General features: G+C 36.5%; 1 protein-coding gene across 4 annotated transcripts in view; it reads right to left on the bottom strand.

The window, feature by feature from the left end:
- The window catches only part of KLF12 (Kruppel like factor 12), a 512320-nt gene that overhangs the window by 409399 nt on the left and 89300 nt on the right, over nt 1-13621 (bottom strand). The window contains exon 2 of one of the 4 annotated variants that reach the window (XM_037799597.1): nt 8012-8100. The exons of the other annotated variants lie outside the window; for them this stretch is intronic. The gene's annotated coding sequence lies outside the window, so the exon portion shown is untranslated. The remainder of the gene's footprint in view (nt 1-8011; nt 8101-13621) is intronic. 4 annotated transcript variants of the gene reach the window in all.

The raw sequence follows: 13621 nt of genomic DNA, 5'->3' as shown, positions 1-13621 counted from the left end.
GGTATACAACTTGAACTTGTCTCTTTGGGGGACAGGACTCAATCCATAAGACCCCCTCTAAAATTTTTAAAACACATTTTCTCAGTATTTAAATATTCCATTTTTAACGTTTTGAGTATTCTATATTAATAATGATCTCTTATTTTGCACCTACTGGTAAACCTTTGCTCTCACTGGCAATAAATCCTCTGAAGAGATTGTTAGTTCTTCAAAGATAAAGGCTTCTTTAACTTCCCATAGTGTCCAATGCAAGAGTTAAAAATTGGTTATTAATAAACTGGAACAGGGCAGTTATATTCCAAAAACAGAAAACAAGAAGCTATTTTTTAAAGGCCTTGCCCGACACTAACCCCAACTTGGTGTGCCCATCCCCGCCCCCAGGCTCACAGAGCACAGGCTCACAGGTACACCTGAACACAACCCACGGGGACACAGGGTTCCCAAAGCCGACGTTTATAAACCTGAGGAAGTGGCAATATTTTTCCTATCCCAAGAAATGGGAAGTGTCTGTCGCCCAAGGCTTTTCTGGACAAAACGGGTTTTTCAAGCTAGCTTTGGCTCTACCTGGAGCTCCAGGGTAGGGCAAAGTATGAAGAGAAGTGGGAAGCAGAGGAAGTTGGGGGGTCCTTTCAGTCCCACTGATGACATTCCCCACAAACTCTAAGTGAGAGATGAGGGGAGACAGTGCCTTCTCACCCATGCCAACAAGACAGGCCTCTGTTCGACAAATATATAGCTCCACTGTGAGCACTGTCATGCTATTTTTATCTTTGTGACCTCAGAGTAAACGGTTTTCTTTTTCAAAAATGTGAACTATTTCCTAAAGAAAACCCCCTCCACAAGAGTCTGATTTGCTTGTAAACATGGGTGGTTATATCTGCCATCCAGGTTTCTATATTCATCCCAAGGGATAGATTCCTTTTCAGTACACACGCACGTTTTGACATTCCTGAGCCTACCATATGCATCCATCTTCACAGCCACGATGATGCACAAGACTTCCACAGTCACACCAGTTAAACCCTCTGGACACACCATTTCATTGAACATGAGACTCCATCAATTTTTTATTCATAAGATCATTTTCTAAGATGTACTTGTCAATATTTAACGCATTAGTACTGTGGATCTCCATTTTTTAACATTCTATTTACGTTTTGCAGGTTCGCACACTTTCTGGATAATGAATACAATGCATATAATGAATTCTGATTAATGGAAATGGACTCCCATTATGATAATGTTGATAATCCATAACTGGGGGAAACCAACTTTTAGATTATATATATGTGTGTACATATACATATATATATATATATATATATATATATATATATATATATGTTTTAGCAGAAAAAGTGGAAACTGATTATGGGAGAAGAACAATCTATGGACTGGAGAAGGGTCCAAAATTCAATCATTACTGCTGTATTTTCATGAACAGAAGCATAATTAATCTAAATGCCATTAACACATAGCTAATGCAAAGCACAAAGTGAACACTATTAAAAACCTGTTGTTGCAGGGGCAAGGGTAGCTATAAAAAGATGGCACAAGAAGCTTGTGGGTTGGAACCCCTCTGTATCCTAACTGTGGTGGTGGTGGTTACATAAATCTACACATCAAAATTGCACAGAATTATATACACAAAAATACACAAATGTGTACATGCAAAACTGGTGAAATCTGAATAAGTGCTCTGCATTGCATCAATGTCTGGTCCTGATACTGTACTATAGTTATACAAGATGTTACCATTGGGGTAAACAGGGTTGAGGGATATGGTATTTCCCTGTATTTTTTTTTAATTCCCATGAAATTACAATTTTATCAAAATTTAAAACAAATTAAGAAAACCTATCAGTTGCAAACACTGTTTCCTATACACATAAACATACATTTAGTCTGCCATGTATTCATTCAACTCTTAATTAAGCACACATTATTGCCTGGCATTGCTCTACAAACTGGGGCTACACAAAATGATGTTGATCCTGAGGAACTCACAGCCTAATCACCCACCACCACATCAGGGTTTGGAGGAAAGAGAAAGTACAATCTGTGGAGAAGACATGTGAGGATCTGCAGGTGGTTCACATTCAAGCTCTACATTACAGCAAATGTATCTGCCAATCACCATTCAATTCACAAAATAAATGATTATGAAATGACGAGTCTAAATGTCTCTACTAACCTAAAGCATACAACATCAAAATTACATCTCTGGAAAGAAGCCTTTACCCTTACTTATTTCTAACTTAAAGGCAAAAAAAGTGTTCTGTTAAAATAAGTTGACTGATTACATAGGAAGGGAGTTGTGTTTAACTTCAAAAGCTCAATATTTCTTTTAAATTGCTTTTTGAGGAACATCTTTGGAAATGTTACAAATTATCCAAAAGCTAAATTCCTGCCATACAGAATGTTTACAATTTAATTTAAAAAACGTAGAACCATGGAATGCCCACTTCCTAGTAAAACAAATTGCTGTATATTATCATAATTTAAATATCTCTAACTAATGAAAGAACAGTAACCTGGAACAGACATTACTATTTTTCAAATACAGCTCTGGATTCACTTTGCCTGACATGTGCTCACCCAGGAAAGTTTTGTAAAAACAAATAATCTCATTTTAGCTTACTACAATATTTTATTTAGACTCTTTCTCTTTGCTTTTGACTAACTTTCAATTAACAGTATCTTGTCTTCTTTTATTTTAATTTATTGGTCACTCTGCCAAATTGGTCTAATCAGTTCTCTCGGTTCTCTTCTACCATTGTATCTGGAAAATGCTACATTAAAAAATATAATCCTGTAAAAATAATAATAAACAAAGAGATATTACCATATTGTGTTTGGGCCTTATTACAAATTTATTACAAAAAGTATTACTTTTGGAAATGGAGGAAACTAAAAAACAAAGGTTTCAAAAAACTGAAGAAATTAAGATAAAAGATGAAAATTTGGCATATATCCTTGGACTCAGCTTGGATGACCACTGGACTCTAAAGGCAAAGACAAAGATGGCAACTCTAACTACACTAAACTACTGACTGACAAACAGCACCACCTTGTAATACCTTGTAATACCTCAAAACTTTCATTCATGAGCAATTACCTAAAACCACGCAATTTAAAAATCCCTTAGAGTTGTCAATAAAGTATACAGTGTGGCTTGTTCAAAACTCAAATTCATAAAAGTCAAAGACTGTGGCATTAAACATTCTAGTTGAAAGAGTTCAACTACAGGTATCACGAATTAAGATGTATAAATGGTAAATTAGATATAAAGGTTCCTTAATTGAACCCTTCCCTAACAAAAAGTGAGCAGTACACTATGTACTTCAAAATGGTATCCACCAGTTCAAAATTCACCTATTAGAGGGTAATTAATAAGTGGGACAGAAGTAGAAGCCACAGCCTATAGGACACAACTCATCTTCACTTTACTTAGAGTTTTTTGATTCTACCATGTACCAAAGCGCCAAGTGCCATGGATTCAATAGTCACCCAGAGTAGACAAGATTCCCGTCATCATGGAGCACATCTACAAGGATGACAGAAAGGTAGGCTCCATGCCATCTGTATACCTAATGCAGTACTACATAATGAAGACCAAACACTATTCCTAGGGGGAAAAAAATTGATGGCACTGAACACATGCAATCCTGGCTCCCAGACAAAGAGGTCCCAGAGACCCTGGGTACCTCCTACACACCAAGAAAAGTTTTAGGAATGAAATGGACTTCTGGTATTATAAACTCAGTGCCAACATCTGTATGCCTACAACTTCTCCCTCTTTCTATTTTCAAACCACTTAAGATTGAACAAGAGGCTCTTAGAATACTTCATCTAGACACACCAAATGTAGTACATAACAAAGCTGTTTTTATACTAAGCATTTTCTCTGAGATTCCATTAGGAAGCCATCCCCTCTCCTTAATCACATACCCAATATACAATTTTAAGTCACAAGGACCAGTTTTTCAATAGCCGAGGTATTCAAAACACGTTATACCAAGTATCACAATAAATCTTGCTTCAGTGAAGCAGGCCAGAATGAAAACGAGCTCTTTCCTCTCATTTCCTTCTACCCTCTTCAAAGTCTCCTTGACCTAAAAGCCCAACATCATCCTTGAACTCTCCTCCAACCAAACGTTTCCCATTCTGTTACCAAGTCCTATACATTCTAAATGAGAATGACTCCCAAATCGGCTGTTTCTTTTCCACTTGCACTGCCACAACTGTCCAGAGTAACATTAAATAAAACCCACAGTATAATCTCATTTCCAAAATTATTCCTCACCACATACCTATCTACCCAACCACACTAGACTATTTGTGCACAGCTTTCTTAGTCCCTTTATCCATGTTGCTTCCTCCAGTTCAAAAGCCTCTCTGAAGGAAATCTCATATCCTTCACAGACTAGCTCTAAGGCAACTTTCTCAAAGAAATCATTGTCCAGGTTCTCCGTCCTAAAGTCATCTCAACCATCTCTGAATCCCCACAATATTTTGTCACGTTTATGTGCCTTATACTAGAGCTACTTAAGTAAGAGTTTATTGTGGAAGTATTTATGTAAGAATAAGATTAGCCTTGTCCAAGTTCAAGGATGTGTCTTGTTTGCCTTTTTGTCTTCCTCAGATGGGAAAATGTACACAGGAGGTGATAATAAGTATTTATCAAGTGGAATTGAACCTTGAACATTCATTTTAAGATAGTGGCATTCACAAATGCAAGGACTGTGAAAGTAGGGCTAAAAATGTGATGAAAAGGAGTGTGGAGACTTCAATAGCTCGATTTTTAACAGCAATCGTTCTGTCTTAAAACTCATTATCAAAATTACTAACATCCATACCTTAATGAAAAAGGAATCCAAAACTGAATATATGACAATCTGACTGACTTATGCGTACACACATGCGCGCACACACATGAACACACCAAAAGGAAAGAGAAAAACCTCAGGGCAGGATAGCAGTTTTTTTTAAAGCAGTCTCTTGATTCGTACTGCCTCAATTCAGTCTTGCCTCCACCATTTGTCAAAATCTGTAGAATGATTCAAGTTATATAAATGTAACTTAGTTCCATCATCTGCAAATTAAGGATAATAATATAGTAACTCCCTCACATAAAACATGTACATGCTAAATAATTTCTATAAGCATTTTCTATTATTTTCTGTAACATATATGGCTTATTCATAATTTACTTAAATATTTAGAATGAGGTTACCTACTGGCTAATTCTTACTACATAAGGTCTCACATGCAATTAGCAACTTGAAGACTCAGTCCTTAAAATCTATCTAATCTAGCAGTTCTCCCTTGCCAGGCAGTATTCCATATTTTCACTATAATAATAATATCAAAAGGCCAGAGGGTACCAAAGACTGCTGAAAAGAAACAAACCCAGAACAGTATCTCAGACTTTATTCACCAGTGTTGAATATTTTGGAGGCAGAGCTTTAAAAATCCTTGTAACAGTCTGAATTTGAATTGACTAATTTGAATTGAGGACAATGGATCGCCGGTCTTAATATCAATTAAACAAGACCTGATAAGTTTGTCAAAGGGGTAATAATATAATTCAGAAGGTCCTCATAAATACATAACATTAAATATTTGCAATGTTTTATTCAATCAAACAGATTAGATCAATGTTTCAGAGAACAGGAACTCATAAAGCACTTAAATGAACATGAGAAAAGCATTAACTGAAGCACAAATGAAAATTGAGAGAGCATACTGAATCTCTATCGGTAGGAAGACTCAGATATCCCAAGAGATGCTGAAAGAGAAGACATAAATCTAGTACAACATGAATTGGAGATTCAAGAAAGCAGCAAAGAATAGTCAGGATCTTTCTTGAGACCATCCAAATACAAAAAAGGAAGGAAAGTAAATAAGATTTCGTAACAAAAAGAAAGGTAAATAAGATCCCATACGTGATAAGTAAGGTCTAATTGATTGAGAAACCTCTCCACAAGGTTACACTGAGATTGCCTTTCTGATGCATTATTTTTTCATTAAGTATGTAAATCTGAAAGATTGGATGAAAGAAGGGTCTAGCACTGCTTAAGCTTTTCTAATTATCCTGCTGCTAATGGCCAGAAGGAAAATAAAATTAAGAACCCTCATCCTTTGGCAGATTAAACCATCTCAAACAACAAAATTAATGCATTCAAATGCTTCAAAGGAATAGAATATTTTTAATGGTGACTAAATATGGGTGTGGGGAAGTGGGACAAGGATTATTCACAGTAACCTGATCTAAGACCATTCTGTCTGTGATAACAAAGGAGCAATGAAACTGAGACATCGGCAAATCTCATTCCAACTTCCCTACAAACATATTAACAGGTCCCAGTGGAAAAACAGAAATTAATTACTGTGACTGTGTGTGTGTGTGTATACGTACATTCTCTGCTCTCATAATGGTTTCATTGTTTCTTAACATTTTACTAAAATATAGCAAAGAGGATTATGCAAATATTTTGGACCTAAACCATGACAATCAGCAAAAGCTACCAAATTCCTATTTCTAAAGAGGATTGATTAATGCAAAGTGACAATAGTAGTGTATGTTATACAAAGATATATTGGGTTTAGGTTTTCTCTTTGAAAAGAGTTCCTTGAGAAAAGCTTGCATTTCTATACTCAAGGTAATATTCACACTTTCAAAAAGACTAAAATTGTAAAAATTTGGCTATGGATCTAGTTACATCAAAATAGTAAGGCCTTCACAACAATCGCTGAATGGTGGGGGAGAACATTAAATCCATTAAACACCCTTAAAAAGTGTTCTTTACCTACAATCTCATGGAGAATTTTACACCTCTTCTTGTCATCAATAATATACAACACTGTTTAAGAGATGATGTTTTATTTCTATGACTTTTTGGCAAAAACAAAACAAAATAACAAAAATAATGATGTGGTCAATCAATTAACAACTTCTCCAGTCAGAGTATTAATAAAAACCTTCCTACATTTTGCCCTTAATGACTTGTTAAGAGTATCTAGGAAAATAAGCCACCTAGCAAAGACATCAGTGAGAAAGAGAAATACATCAGCTCCCACACTGCGGAGGAATGGAGAAAAACTATCCAGAAACAAGGCACTTTATTCCACTCTCTGACCACACCTTCCCCATCCCCTATCTTTATGAGCATTATTCTTTGGCATCTCCAATTCTGCATCTATAAAACTTGATAATAAAAATGCCGGCTTTGCAACAATATAGTAGCAACAAGCACATCCAGTGTTTCCGATGGAAAGTACTGCTACACAACACAGAAAAATTAAGAAATTAACATATATATTGGTTTTTAAAACTATAGCAATATGAAGTCTAATTATATATAATACAATTGAATATATATTTATCTTCCCAGCATCTCCTCCATTCCATAGTAATTCTGCTGGGTCCATATATTTGCATAAATATGTCCTGTCCCTTCCACACCAGGAGTGGGCATATGACACACACCTAACTAGTCTGAGTATTATTCTCCTTTGGTCACCTTGACTGGTGTAAGAAATGGGTAACCAATATAACTGTTGCCTTTCCCAAAACTTTGCCAGAGCTATCAGAAAAAGTACTCGCTTTTTAATAAAATGTCTTTATGACAGAAATTTGAGGCTGCTGCAGCCATACACCATGCTGCTACTACATTTTGATAGCCTATCTGAGAATAAAGCAAAGCAGAGACAATAAAGCTGAAAGGAGAACAGAGAAATAGCATACTACTGACGCTATTTAAACTGCCACATAAGGCAGTGTTGGAAACCAGCTTCACCTTTTGGATGTCCCAGTGCCAGTAATCAATAAATTCCCTTTTTCAATTAAGCAAGGTTGAGTTGGTATATCAGGATTAGGTTTAGCTGCAAGTGTCAGGAAACTCAGGACAGTGGCTTAGGCATAACTGAAGTTTATATCTCTTGCATAAAGAGTGCAAAGCCAGGCACTCCAGGGCTGATATGGAAGTACTGCTGCACCAAGACTTACAGCTCACAGCTCCACAATTCCTAGGATTAGACTCCATCCTAGTGACTCAATTTGGCAGCTAGATCCAGCCATCACATCTACATTCCACACTAAAAAAAAAAAACAAAAAAAAAAAACTGAAGAATGAAGAAGTAGGATAAAGGAAATGCACCAGACGACTTTAAAGGTGGGTTCCTACAAGCTGCAACACTATCCATCCACTGACATCTCACTGGCTACTTGCCCACATCTAGAGCCTAGGAATTGTAATCTTTATTGTGGTTGGCACGCATGCATCATGGAAAGAGGAACAGACACTATGGGACAAGCAGCCTCTGTCACAGTTGGGTTTCTATAATTTCAAAATATAAGAACTAATATAAATCATATTCTACATAAGAGGTGTTCTTTCAATGATTCTATTATTTTTACAAAGATGAGGACCAGTAAGGCATTAAATAATTATAGTATTTATGTTTTAGAAATCCCACGAAAAATACAATTATATGTACTTAGATATAGGCCAGCAATGTCAACATCTAATTTCACATTTTATAACATAGCAACTTTATCATGTGGTCCAAAGTTGCTAACAAAAGGATATAAACTCACTAAGGAATTAAAATCTAGAATATACAAAGAACTTCCACAAATCAATAAGAAAAAGATAAGAAACCCAAGATAAAACCTTGGCAGAACAAATGAATACAATATTAACAGAAAGGGAAATCCAAATAGCCAAAAAGAATGACTTTTGTATAAAGATAGCAGATTGATCACATAGACTTTCACTCTCTCCCCAATTCTAATACATTTTTCTTTAGGCATAAATTTTTCTTTGGGCATAAAATGTGAATGTGAGAAGAGACAGTAACAGGAAAAAAAATAGTTTGGGAAGGCAAAAGCAAATAGAAGAGAAATAAATGATTTAGCAGCCTGCAGAGGTTAATGATCCAATGCCAATAGTGAGGAAAACTAAGAAGCAACTTGAGTTAATCAACAAAACCTCTCAGAATCTGGAAAACTGCCAGCTTCATACAACTCTAGAAATGGGGGTAAAAATTTAGCCAAAAACAAGGAGGATTGGTTGAAAATCCAAATAGGAATCAGATCTCCAGATACCAAACATGAATGAATACAGCTAGATAACTGCCCTCACCCAGCATAAAAGACCCACAATTTATTCCCTGCATAAGGTTAAAAAAAAAAAAAAAATTAAAATAGAGCCTCAACAAAAGGTCCATGGGCATAGGGTGGGAGAGAGAACAATATGGAGAACAGAGTGGTTAAGGGAACAGAGTGTTGAGACATCCACTTTTCTTCTCCACTTATACGCAAGCTGCCGGCAGCCTGGCCTATATCTGTAGGCAGGAATCTGCAAGGTCTTTCTATGGAGAGCCCGGTCAGCCCATGAATCAAGTCTAGCGATACTTCCTGACAGCATTAATTCTCCAAATCACAGCCCAGACAGGTGACCCTGCTGCAAAACTCACTTACCAGCTCAGTGCATCTAGGAAGGATTTAGTGCCCATACCAGAGACTACCAGAAACTTGATGAAAGCCTTAAGGTGAAGGACAAAGGTAAAACCAAACTGGAAAAGAAATTGAAGAAACAGACATGCAGGGAGAAGACAAATAAAGCTGAAATGCTACCATTAACAATTCACATTCTCGAAGCAGTAAGAGAAGATACCACATTCACCAAACAAGATGAAGGGGCCATTTAAAAAGACTATTCAGTAGGGTGGGATGGGGTGGGGGATGATTTGGGTGTTCTTTTTTACTTTTATTTTTTATTCCGATTCTGATTCTTTCTGGTAGAGCGAAAATGTTCAAAAATAGATTAGGGTGATGAATGCACAACTATATGGTACTGTGAACGGTTGATTGTACACCACTGAAGCTTATATCTCTTGCATAAAGAGTGCAAAGCCAGGCACTCCAGGGCTGATATGGAAGTACTGCTGCACCATGTTTTTTCTAAGTAGTCCTCTTTGGAGGAAACAGTATTCCTTCCCAACGCTCTGGTCTCCTGATGTAACTGCCTGCTACCTGAACTCAATAACCAAATACATTTGGATAACAAGAGATTTCTGTATTTGAAGAAAATTCTCCTGAAAGGAAGCATCATTGAGAAATACAGAACACTTGGAACAAGAAGATATTTCTACAAGCTTTCAGTGAGAGAAAAGAGAAGGGTGAGGGAGGGTCATCAACAAAAGGATCAGGAATCATAATGGCATCAAAATGGAAGCTCGAGTAGAAGAATGCCTTCAAAACCCCAAAGGAAAATTATTTCCACTCTATCAATCAAATGCAGAAGTAAAATAAAGACATCTTGAAATCTGTTAGTGGAGATTGAAGATAAAAGATGTGAAAATGAGTGAAACAAGAAAGGACCTTCCTGGGACCAGTAAGAGTAGTGGTGTATAAACTGGAGTCCGAGCAAAGATGATGGACTCAACTGTCTACCTCAGAGGATGACATTATCACCACCCACCACCACCCCTACCCCCAAAAAGAGAAAGTGAGAGAAAGAAAGAACTGGGATCAAGCACACTTCTTGAAACAGAAGTGTGATCAAACAGAAATTCTAGGAAATGGGATTTGAATCATAAAACAGGGATTTCAAGAGTGACTCCAAAGCTTTCTAGTTTTATGACTTAAGACAAGTCATTTTAACCTTTCTGTACCTCAGTTTCTTCATGTTTAAAAAAAGGAAGATACAAATAATGTCTTTGAAGAGTGACTGTAAGGATTAAACTATAAAATATGCTTTAAATGTCAGTTATATTTTTTTCTTACACCCAGAAACGGAAAAAAGTGATCTAAATTGGAAGTGCCCCTTATCTGGCAACAATAATGTGGTGCACACTGAGTATGTCTCTCTAGGATAACTGTGCTGCAATCAGGAATTCTCATGTTTGCCCATCTGCTAATCATTAGGTAATACCAGGGATCACATTTTTGAATCAACCCGTTTTAGGAATGCTGTGTGTGTGTGTTTAATTTTCTACTAGACCCATTCTTCAGAAGACTATTTCTCTTGAAAACAAGTTTTCTGACACTTTGTGAAAAAGTGATAACAATAAGTCCATTTATCAAAGCTGAGAATCAAGTTAAAAGCTAGAGAAGCAGATTATCTACCCTGCTCAACACCACACTCCATGGTCTTGGCCAGATCACATCACCAATAACTCAAAGGGAGAATTCTTCCCCTAAAGCAAGTTCCTATTCCAGCTCCCTAAGTTTTAAAGTCAAAACACATGAGTTAAGTTTAGATGAGCCTCTGTCTTCATAACTGCATGTTCCAAGCATTGTGGGGAACCTGTGCCCCTAGATGCTGCTCCCGGTGAAATTCTAAAGACCTTTCTTAGTGGATTATAATAAATCATCAAACATTTTTTTCAAGAAGAACTAGAAGAAGTTTGGAGTCTGCTGCTAACTGACCATATTTATTATGATTTAAAATGTTTACAATCTGTGTGTTACAGTTATTTGTCAAACATTATCCAACAAGTAATAACTAAGATGCTTAATATCAGCATAATTTTGTCCTGTAATGACTCATATCCTGAATTAATAAATCTCCTTTGCCAAAAAATAAAAAATAAATAAAAATAAAGTCAAAACGCCAAAGAAGCAAAACCTGCAACCACAGCCACCTCTGGGTGTGTGTCCTTTCCTTGCATTTCCCATAGCTGAAATGAAGAGTTGGAGGGCAACTGGCTTTCTCTCCCCTGCACATAATCCACCATTCCTGCCTCATAAACTTCCAAAACACTCTACTTCCTCACTGCTAAGCCTCTCCTCTCTGCCAACTGATAGCCTTGCTTTCCCTCTAACACATTTGGAGTCTTCCCTGGCTGACTCATACTCTACACCCACCATAGCCACACCAGCATTCCCTTCAGCATTTACATATATATTGACTTACACATAAACAGGAGAATGTCATTCTATCAAACTTACAGAAACAGGAAAAAAACATTCTATCAATCAGAAAATTATACTATCTAGATTTTTTTTCAATTTGGCCAAATATTTATAATTACCATCTTCAGATACTTGCTACAGCAAAATGAAATACCTAAATAATCAAGGATGGACTACGTTCAACTTACACTTAATATATTACACAAGCTAATTCCACTCAATATTTTACATAGAGAAAAAAATTCACTTGCCTTCCATGGTGAAAAATTGACTGTATTCTAAACACACTCGATTTTACTTTACACACATTCCCTATAATCACAATGGCAAGAAATAACATCTGTTTTCTTTATCCTCATTAGTACCATCATCACTACCACTACCACTGCTAACACCGTCACCACCACTGCTACTACTACTAATAAAAACAGCAAGATTCATCAGGCGTCAAGTACTGTCCTAAGGCCTTTTCATGTATTAATTCATGTAATACTCTCAACAATCCTATGAGGTAGGTGCTATTAACATACCCACTTCATAAGAGGAAGCTAAAATACAGAGAAGCAAAAAGACTGCCTGAAGACACATAGTAAGCAAGCACTGAAGCCAGGATGCAAAGCCCATCAGTCAGTCACTGGAGCTGTAGACCACTCGACATCTGCCTCCACTGCCTATCAAAACACCCAGAACAATGATTTGTAAAAAGTGAGGGTTACGTGCCTAGAATATGGGACTTGGCACACAGCATATGTTTGTAAGTGTAAAATAAACGGCTACAAACTTAAATTATCACATGAACCTCTTTGGACTAGAAGATGTGCTAAAAATATTGCTTAAGAGTGTATCAGTACAATGTTGAGTAGGAAGATGAGGTGCAAGAACAACAGAGAAGCTTTTGGCATGTCTGTAATTTGGCCACAACGAAGGGACCTAGAGACCCAAAGTCACTGAAAAACATCCCTAAGCAGAGAACAATTATAATGATTAACATCTTATGGTCAGGGAAATTAAGACAAAGAGAACTTAAATGTTTTGTTCAAGAGCATCTAGTAGGTTGTGCAACCAAGAATAAAACCTACTCAAGTCCCAGGATATCAAACATTGGCAACATTACTTCTTTTTGTCTACTCTTTTTTTCATTTTTCCAAAATCTTGAAGAAATCTCACTAAGTACCAGGTAAGTAAAATATTTTATATAACCAGGGAGCAGAAAACTAAATATTTAAAAAGCATCAGAAAAATCAGATTGAAGAAAAACTAGCAAAAGAAAACCAGCTCAAAGTTTTAATAAATCAGATTTTGCCCTTTTATTCTCTCACACAATATGCCCTGGAGCCTTGCATCAAATGAGTTGAAAATTTAGACTTCTATTTCTAAAATCCATTCCATTCGCTTGTAAGTTTTTAAAAAGCAAAACCCTGACTGTAAAACAATTTATTATAAGAAAAATTATGCTGTGCTGATAGGCCAAAATAACAAATCAATACAAAGCATTTACTTTGTCATCAGAATATGTGAAGATACTTCTAAATTGTATTTTCTTGGTTCTTTACAAGATGCAACAGAAAAAGCACAGCTCGCCCCAGAGAGCCAGGTGTCTATATATATGTATCACTGTGCTTATGAGATGCTCATCAGCATCTATCCAAGAGTTATGGAAACACATGGAGGCACAGTCATCATCCTTTAACCTAC

The sequence above is a fragment of the Choloepus didactylus genome, chromosome 12 (assembly GCF_015220235.1).
Source record: "Choloepus didactylus isolate mChoDid1 chromosome 12, mChoDid1.pri, whole genome shotgun sequence".
In the NCBI taxonomy this organism is placed as follows: domain Eukaryota; kingdom Metazoa; phylum Chordata; class Mammalia; order Pilosa; family Megalonychidae; genus Choloepus; species Choloepus didactylus.
This window is presented reverse-complemented; position numbering and strand designations above follow the sequence as displayed.